This window comes from Bufo bufo, chromosome 6 (assembly GCF_905171765.1).
Source record: "Bufo bufo chromosome 6, aBufBuf1.1, whole genome shotgun sequence".
In the NCBI taxonomy this organism is placed as follows: Eukaryota; Metazoa; Chordata; class Amphibia; order Anura; family Bufonidae; genus Bufo; species Bufo bufo.
This window is the reverse complement of record NC_053394.1, coordinates 418,635,205-418,644,541: the sequence shown is the minus strand read 5'-3', so window position 1 is coordinate 418,644,541 and position 9,337 is coordinate 418,635,205. Positions and strand designations below refer to the sequence as shown.

Sequence of the window (9,337 nt, the reverse complement as noted above, 5' to 3'; positions counted from 1 at the left end):
TAACCATTCTTATGATCGGGGGCATTGGGGTTTCTATGACTGATGAATCCGGTGACCACTGTTGCCTAGGTGCATTGGAGTATCTATGACTGATGTAGCTGGTGACCACTCTTACGATAGGAGCTTTGGGGTGTCTATGACGAAGCTGGGAACCACTGTCCCAATAGGTACATTGGGGTGTCTATGCTTGATGAAGCCCCTGACCAGTCTTACAATAGAGGCATTGGGGTGTCTATGACTGATTAAGATGGTGACCCCCCTTACCATAGGGGCATTGGGGTGTCTATGACTGATGAAGATGGTGACCTCCCTTACCATAGGGGTCTCTATGACTAATAAAGATGGTGACCTCCCTTACCATAGGAGCATTGGGGTGTCTATGACTGATAAAGATGGTGACCTCCCTTACCATAGGGTCATTGGGGTGTCTCTAAGTCCTCAATGTCAGTTGGAGCTCTCACACTGCATTTTGGGAGTGAAGCTTGAGCTTGGCTGCCCCGTGTATGCTCTATAGTTGCTTTGTTTGTTTTTTTGCAGAATGCGGGAAGTGCCTCAGGTTTGCTTTACAGGTAGAGAGCGCTCGATGTGAACCTTTAAGCGCTGCCCCCTCCCACCTCTTCGCACACTCTTATCTGAGGGACAAGGCGCCAGGGGGGACGCACAAAAGCAAGGGTGAAAAAAAAATAAAAAATCTGAGAATATCCAACCGACAACTAATATTTGACTTTGCAAAAAGTAAACTAATGAAAAGCCTCCCAGGTCTGCAACACACGTGTTTATCAAAGCCTTGCATGGTCATAGAAATGAGCCGCATGGAAACCACATGTCACAGGCTGGCACACATGGAGAAATAATCGGCATCAGAAATTATCACTGTAATCCGGTAACTGACCGGTGAGAATTGAACAAAAAGTATAAAAAAAAAAAGTCAATATGATATTAAAATGTAAAGTAAATGACCACTAATCCCACCATCTCCAATGACTACATGTCCACTTCCCAGCCTTGTCCTCATTGCACTCCCGAGGGGTTTTCTAATTATCCCCCCCCCCCCCCAGACCAGCTAGATCTTAAGATGTACAAATCACTTGAGCAGATCTCAGTATCTGTTGGATTTTTGGCAGCGTCAACAATACAGAATGAACTTGCTAATATAACAGATTGATTCAAGATGTCCAAAAATGACAAAACCCAGGACATTCTGAAAAGTGTCGAAGTGACTTGTTCACTTGTGTCATTTACAATAGGTACCGTATGTAAAAGTGCTGTTGTGCAAGAGGTGACTTCATCAGGACAGCTGAAGACCCAAGAAAGGGACCATTAGTCCTTCATACTGTCCACCTCTTGTATACAAAAGGAAATAAATACTGCACCCACCAAATAAAGGTTTGAAAACTCTAGATGCGCACCTTAATTTTAGGAGTTTTTTTTTACCCAGTAAAGCAAAACCTAATGTACTATCTTACCCTGGTGCTACCTCTTCTTTAAGGAGTTGTCCAAGAATAGAAATACTGTATGGGTTTGCATTTTTTTTTTTTATGCAGACACCTCCGCTTTCATCCATTGATTGGCATGAATCAAGGAAATGAGGACAAGTGCTGTTCATGGGGGGGGATCTTACTTTTTGTTTCTTTTGTTCTAATCACACAACCCCCTTTTAATTAAAAGGGCATCTGTCAGCAGTTTTGTACCTATGACACTGGCTGACCTGTTACATGTGCGCTTGGCAGCTGAAGGCATCTGTGTAGGTCTCATGTTCATATGTGCCCATATTGCTGAGAAAAATGAAGTTTTAATATATGCAAATGAGCCTCTAGGAGCAACGGGGGCGTTGCCGTTACTCCCAGAGGCTCCGCTCTCTCTACAACTGCTGTGCCCTCTCCACTTTGTTTGACAGGATCAGGTGTGATGACGGTTACACTGCCTGGCCATGTCAAAGTGTAGAAGATGCTGAAGTTGCAGAGAAAACGGAGCCTCTAAGTGTAATGGTAACGCCCCCATTGCTCCTAGAGGCTCATTTGCATATATTAAAAGTTCATTTTTCTCAGCAATGCGGGCACATATGAACATGGGACCAACACAGATGTCTTCAGCTGCCAAGCGCACATGTAACAGGTCAGCCAGTGTCATAGGTACAAAACTGCTGACAGATGCTCTTTAAGCAAAGGCCGGGGACCATCTTGCTTCTTTCTGTACCCTTGCTGCCACATGTGCTTCTTGCATACAGAAAAAGCTGATGACCACAACACCATAAAGAAGCAGAAGAGAGCATTGTAGAGCATGCTACAAATATTATATTTTTGATTACGGAAAGATGTTTTTACAGGTGGAGTCATTCTTTAAAAGGGTTGTCCCAATGTCAATTATCACCTATAAACAGGATAGTTGATAAGTGTCGGGGGTCTCACCCATCATGGGAATGAAGGCCCAGTGTCCCCCATTTGAATTGAATGGTGGACAAACAGGCGCTGCTGATCCATTCATTCTAGGGACTTCTTGGTTTAGGAGTCCAGTGGGCAGTACTATCACAGCTATCTCTGTCCATCACTCGTAAGGACTGCCTACTGGACTCCCAAGCCCAGAATGAAGAAGGCAGTAAAAGGTGTACTGAATCTTTTCCAATAAAACTATACATCTGCTCAGCTCCCCCTTCTCTGTAACACGTTGCTTGCACATTGGATACCATTTTCAAATGTGAGAGAGGTTCCCTTTAGTTTGTTCTGTGGTTGCGCTGTAGGGGACATTCACTGCTAGGTTTTTCTGCATATTACAGCTGATCTGGGGACACTTTGGGATCAGCATATTGTCAAGAGATGATTCTAACAAGAAGAGATTGTCCAAGATGGAGAAGCCTTTAAAGTAAACAGTAATGAGCACTAAATGTGAATATAAAGGCTTACTAAAGTTACTCTTTAAAATGCCTATTCCTTGCAAAGTATGTTTCATGGGATAACCCTTTTAACTACCCAGCTACCCATTGGTTATACAATCTTATAGAGTAGATGCCCGCATTTGGACCCATTCTACAAACTTGCACTGAAACTCAAGTAGTTTTTTTTTATGTTGTCTGCAGTGGTAATCATAAATAAAGCCCGATTATATATACAGTACAGACCAAAAGTTTGGACACACCTTCTCATTCAAAGAGTTTTCTTTATTTTCATGACTATGAAGGCATCAAAACTATGAATTAACACATGAGGAATTATATACATAACAAACAAGTGTGAAACAACTGAAAATATGTCATATTCTAGGTTCTTCAAAGTAGCCACCTTTTGCTTTGATTACTGCTTTGCACACTCTTGGCATTCTCTTGATGAGCTTCAAGAGGTAGTCCCCTGAAATGGTCTTCCAACAGTCTTAACGGAGTTCCCAGAGATGCTTAGCACTTGTTTGCCCTTTTGCCTTCACTCTGCGGTCCAGCTCACCCCAAACCATGTCGATTGGGTTCAGGTCCGGTGACTGTGGAGGCCAGGTCATCTGGCGCAGCACCCCATCACTCTCCTTCATGGTCAAATAGCCCTTACTTTCAAAGTTTTCCCAATTTTTCAGCTGACTGACTGACCTTCATTTCTTAAAGTAATGATGGCCACTCGTTTTTCTTTACTTAGCTGCTTTTTTCTTGCCATAATACAAATTCCAACAGTCTATTTAGTAGGACTATCAGCTGTGTATCCACCTGACTTCTCCTCAACGCAACTGATGGTCCAAACCCCATTTATAAGGCAAGAAATCCCACTTATTAAACCTGACAGGGCACACCTGTGAAGTGAAAACCATTTCAGGGGACTACCTCTTGAAGCTCATCAAGAGAATGCCAAGAGTGTGCAAAGCAGTAATCAAAGCAAAAAGGTGGCTACTTTGAAGAACCTAGAATATGACATATTTTCAGTTGTATCACACTTGTTTGTTATGTATATAATTCCACATGTGTTAATTCATAGTTTTGATGACTTCAGTGTGAATCTAAAATTTTCATAGTCATTAAAATAAAGAAAACTCTTTGAATGAGAAGGTGTGTCCAAACTTTTGGTCTGTACTGTATATATATATATATATATATATATATATATGGTAGATATGTTGTATTAACCAACTTTTGTTTTGCACAAAGTGTTGAGATATTCTCACCATCACATAATCCAACCTGGAATCCAAGGCATGTTTTGCTTCAATATTAAGTAGGCTTCATATCTACTCATTAATTCAGGTATGCCCAGGTAGTCTCAAGTCTTGTAGTGGCTGTCGCACATGATATAGCGTGGGATGCGTGGTATAACGTCCCAGCAGAAATGGGGTAGCCCAAATTAATCCATCACTTATGTTCGCCCAAAAGTCGACTTTCTGTTCATATGCATAATACAAATATTATGGTAGAAAGAAGAAACTGAATCAACACTGACCTATTTGGGCACTTAAGAGTTTTAGGATCCTCATAAAACTCAGAATTTTGGGCACTACAATCCAAGAATAACATATTCCAAATGCTCTCTGGAGCCATGTCTTTACCGCAAGGAATGTTCCATTACCCCTCCCCCCTGACACCACCTCCATTAACCCATTTCCTTCCAAAAAGGAACTGTGCACCAATTAGGTCATTGCCTTCTCCTGCATGGTGGGCAACTGACGTTTAACGATCTTTGCAAGTTAAGGATAAGGAAACCTCTCCAGTGTCTTGTGTATCTCACTAGATGGTTTCCATATAATTGGTCATGCCCAAACCGGTTGAAGTACAGTTCTCTGGCAATTTTCTTCTACCTTGCTGATGGCCAACAAGAACATTTCAAGAACTGTTGCTTCATAAAGAATGCAAAAACCCCCCACAAAAAAAACTGTTTTCACACATAAAAGTGGCCTACAAGAGCAAGTGCATGAATGGTAGCCCAATAAAGTAAAAATGAGGCCTACGGGGATGCTAGTTCATGCCATCCTGGTAGCAGGTGGCCCTGGTGCTTAGTTAGTTATGCTTCTTCCTAACCTTTGTAGGAGAGATGGTCCTTTTGACCCTTAACTTCCTTACTCCTGGCTTGTTCAATATAGTGAATGAAGACGCCATTGGGTTTGTATCGTGCTGCCAAAACAAGGAATTTCAGAGATTCCAGATGGAAATGGAGGTAGCACAAACTTTAGGCGTCTTTCACATGTGCGGCAGAAAAAAAACACAAAAAAAACACAAACAAAAACAAACACATGACATGCAGCGTTTTTTGTCTGGCCAAATATGCCGGATATTTGCCACGTTGTGGACGGATCTCCGCTGGAACCCATTTTAGTTAATGGGGCCAATGAGCGTTCTGGTAACATCTCGGATCCGGAGATCCAAGGCTGCCGGAACAGCCTGCCAAAGAGCACAGCCGCAAATTTGAAACCAGCCTTATTTGGATTAAAAAGTGGTTGGACAAATACATTTTGTGCTGTATACATTTCCATCTGGAGTCTCGATATGAAGCCACCTTTACCAATTGCATTAAAGTTTGTTCTAGAGTATTCCGAGTACTGGAGTCTTGGCAAATGCGGTGGCCAACAGGATTACACATGTTACTAGAGTAGTGCCTACTTTTGCACGCTTTTAATAGGTGAGCACACATCTAGCCAACTTTTGTGTACTTCCCCCTTCCCCCCTCTACAGACCTGTGGCCCTCCGTGTATTTTTATCTTTCACATTTGTTGGTATAGTGGAAGTAACTATAGAACTTTCATACTGCCCATGGATAAGGATGAGGCCAATTGAAACTGCCCATCTAGCATCGGCCCATAGTCGTCTATGTACAATTTTGGTAACCATATGAGAAGTAAGTTGAAGAAAACCACCAGCCGTGATAATGTCCTACATCCATAAATATCTTCTTCATGTCCGGTTATTTTTGTCTAATGCATGGCAGAGTTATCACTTGACTGCGGGAAAAAAAGAAGCCATTTGCTGGAAATGTGGTAACTCTACAGGCACAAAAAAAATTATGTTGTCGATTGGATTTTTTTTCCCTTCAAACTTTTAGTCTCCACCCAGCTACCTCATTAGAATATCTCACCTCTAACTGGAGACTTCCACAAACGACGCGCCTAATGTTAGATGAGCCAATGATAATATTGACTTTGGTTAGCCATTTAACCACAATCAATGGGGAGCATGAAACGGTGAAGTTTTTAGTTATGACAAATTATTTTGTATACGGTACCTTAGTAGCTGAATGCACTGTGTGCGGCGTTACTACAGCTTGGCATAGCCAAGATTATGCCCTTCATAGGGCATGATACTTCCCAACCAGCTACTAAATGCTTGGTTTCATCCATGACATGTGGCTGGGCATGAAGTGATCTGTACTGTTTAAGTTATTGGATTCCTTTCTTGTTTGCAGAGTAATAAGTGAGCGATTACAAATATTTTTGAATTTGTTTAGTATTTAATCAGATCTTTAAATCAGAGCAATTGATGTACAGATAACAGTTCATAATTGAGGAATTAAGCACTGAAGCTTGAATTTATGATACAGAATATAGGAGGACATGTAGATCTTGTAGTAATTTCAGCAAGAGCTCTTTCAATTTCTTTGGGTCTTCTTGGATAGTGAGGACCTTAAAAGTTTAATTTATTCTGGATAATGAGTCTTTGTGGGCCGGTAATGAATAAAAACCATATAGTATTTTCTTTTGCTTGTGTAAAGCCATCCTGTAGTGGTAGACCTCCAGACCATCATCCATTGTAAATGTCAAGAACAGATTTCATACTTAATCGTGCAGTAGCGATTTCCAATACTCCATATTACTTGCATCACTCTCAAATTTTCCAGCGTGAAATGTTCCATATACGGTACTTGTGCACATTGGGTTTCACGTACAACAATCTTCAGTCTTCTCGTAGACCACAGAAGGGTTGATGTTACCAGACTGGTGCCGTGTTGGATGTCAAACGTCTACCCTGGAAGGAAACAAAAGAGAGGTTTGTCAGTGTCATGTCCATGTGCTGTAGGTCATATTGATACTCCAGGCTAAAAGTGGAGGCCAGCATAAAAGAAAATTGGTCTGCTCTTGTAAGGGTGGCCTAGGATTCTAAGGAATCCTCAGGCATTTCCAAAAATGTAGTTGTAATAAATCCAAAAAAACCCCCCGCAAATGTTTAATCTAGTAATATTGGTCACTGTACAATATGTTAACACTAGTAGTAGTCAGCATGGCCGACAAACATATGGGCATCACTTATGAAAAACAGGTGCTCCTTGTAGACAGTATGACTACCAACTAGTCACCATTATCTCCATGTCGCGTGTGTCAACTGTGCATTTTTTCCCTTTCCCACAGGGCAGCAGAAAAGTATTTGTAGATGTCCATTCTACGATTACCAAGACCGTTGGTGTCCTATGGGTGTTGACACTCCATGTGCTGCTATATGGTGCCTCTGTGAGAACACGAAAGGCACTTTACTCTCCCTTGGAATCATGGTTTATAGAATACCCCCATACTACGGCATGAAATGGAATTAAATCATCTGGGAGATACATGGTGGTACAGTATGGGCCCAGAGCCATTAAGCTCCATATTACCGATCTTTACTACGGCTGTGTTCACAAGACCATGTAATGACTGAAGTGCTTCAAAGTGAAAAATTAAATTGAATTTGTTTAGCATTGTATGTGAAAGGGAATCACGTTCCTAAATACATGAGAAAAGCTGCATAGAAGGTGATGATGTGCCTTCATCAGGACACACGTTTCACCGCCTTTTCTCAATTCCTGATGCACCACTTGTTTCGCAGACGTTTCACACTACAGATGTCTGCCCTCAGCTGTGAATCCTATGTGTAAAATAATTAACGCCTCCCATACAACAGATGACAGCGATCCTTTAAGGATTAATGCCCACAGCTGATATGGGACGCTGGATTATTTCATATATTTTTCTAAAGAGGCCAGTTAAGGGCCACCACAAGGCATCAGGACCTAAGCGTCTGGAATGAAGCCCGCTCATCCTACCAGCGTTATTTAGAAAGACAAGAGGCCAGCCCTCAACCTGACAGCTCACACAAAGGAAAAGAATCCCAAGTAAACAAGAAAATTAAAAGTGCTTCCTACAGGTTGCCAGGAAACCGGGAGACTTGGCTGAAGATTGTACTTGAAGTGTGTACGGTTAAAGGGACGGTATATAGCAACCTAGATTCCACCATAACGGAAACACATTGCAATGTAGTAGACTTTATATCTTTCTTATCCACATTTTCCACTCATCTTAGGATTTCGTATCAGATAAAGAAACAACTACAATCCACTGAGAGAAAATAAAAAAAAAATCTCTAAAACGTACCCTGTAATAATCTAACATAAAATAGCCACCTTCAATATGAAGACTCACAAAGAAAGTCAAAGACCCATCATTAATTGTACGCCTTGAATAGAAAATCGCCTCCAACTAGAAATAATACATGTGGTTACTCACATTTCCCCACAAAATGAGTTTTCGGTGATCAATATTAGAAGGCAAAGAAGAGGACTGAGGACCAACTCTGCTGAGAAACGTGGCCCGAATAATAATAAAAAATAATTTCATCCAAGGCTGCAGGGACTTCTCCAAGTCGGCACCACTTACAGTATGTATGAGAACTGGATTCTTTTAGGTTATCTACTATAAAAAAAAAAATGGGAAGCTACTACTACTTCACGCTAGGGTTATCAATATTAGAAGGCAGAGAAGATGACAGAGAACCAATTCTGCTGAGAAACCTGGCCCTGGTAATAAGAAAAACACCCCAACATGTTTCATCCAAGGCTTCATGGACTTCTACAAGTCGGCATTACTGTATTCTTTGTGGGTAGTCTTTTATGTTACCGTTTTGTTATTGTATTTACATTTTTTCCTTTTTCATTTATTGTCAAAATTGTTGAATATTTTTTTTAATGTGTGGAACATCAGAGATCCTCCAGGAGATGATGGGCTACGGTGGAAGAAGAGGAGTTCATAACATCTACGTTTCTGTTAAATTGTATTTTTCTAGGCTTAACATTCACTCAAACAGATTATTTTTTCAGGATAGGCAGGGTTTGGGCATTAGGACCATGAAAAATGTGATGGTCTGCTAGACTTGGGAAAGGGGGACTATGATCTGGGTAACATGGTCTATACTTAACAAGCCATTAATGGAATAAACAGGGACCCATTGGGACTCGAACTGCTACACCTGGAGCTGGTCTTGGATTTTTTTTTTTTTTATTCCAACCCACCCAGTATAACAGGTTATGGACCCCATACGCCCAGTTTGTTGACATAACAGGTTTCCTCATTTGACACTTGACTGAAGAGGGGAAAGTGGCCAAGCCTTGACATTGTCTGTATTGATCTTGAACAA

General features: G+C 41.2%; 1 long non-coding RNA gene across 1 annotated transcript in view; it reads right to left on the bottom strand.

Moving 5' to 3' along the window:
* Positions 1 to 6,391: 6,391 nt before the first annotated feature.
* LOC121003700 overlaps positions 6,392 to 9,337 on the bottom strand; it is a 112,030-nt gene continuing 109,084 nt past the window's right edge. Inside the window, exon 3 of the long non-coding RNA XR_005779583.1 lies at positions 6,392 to 6,919. This is a non-coding gene — a long non-coding RNA (uncharacterized LOC121003700). The remainder of the gene's footprint in view (positions 6,920 to 9,337) is intronic.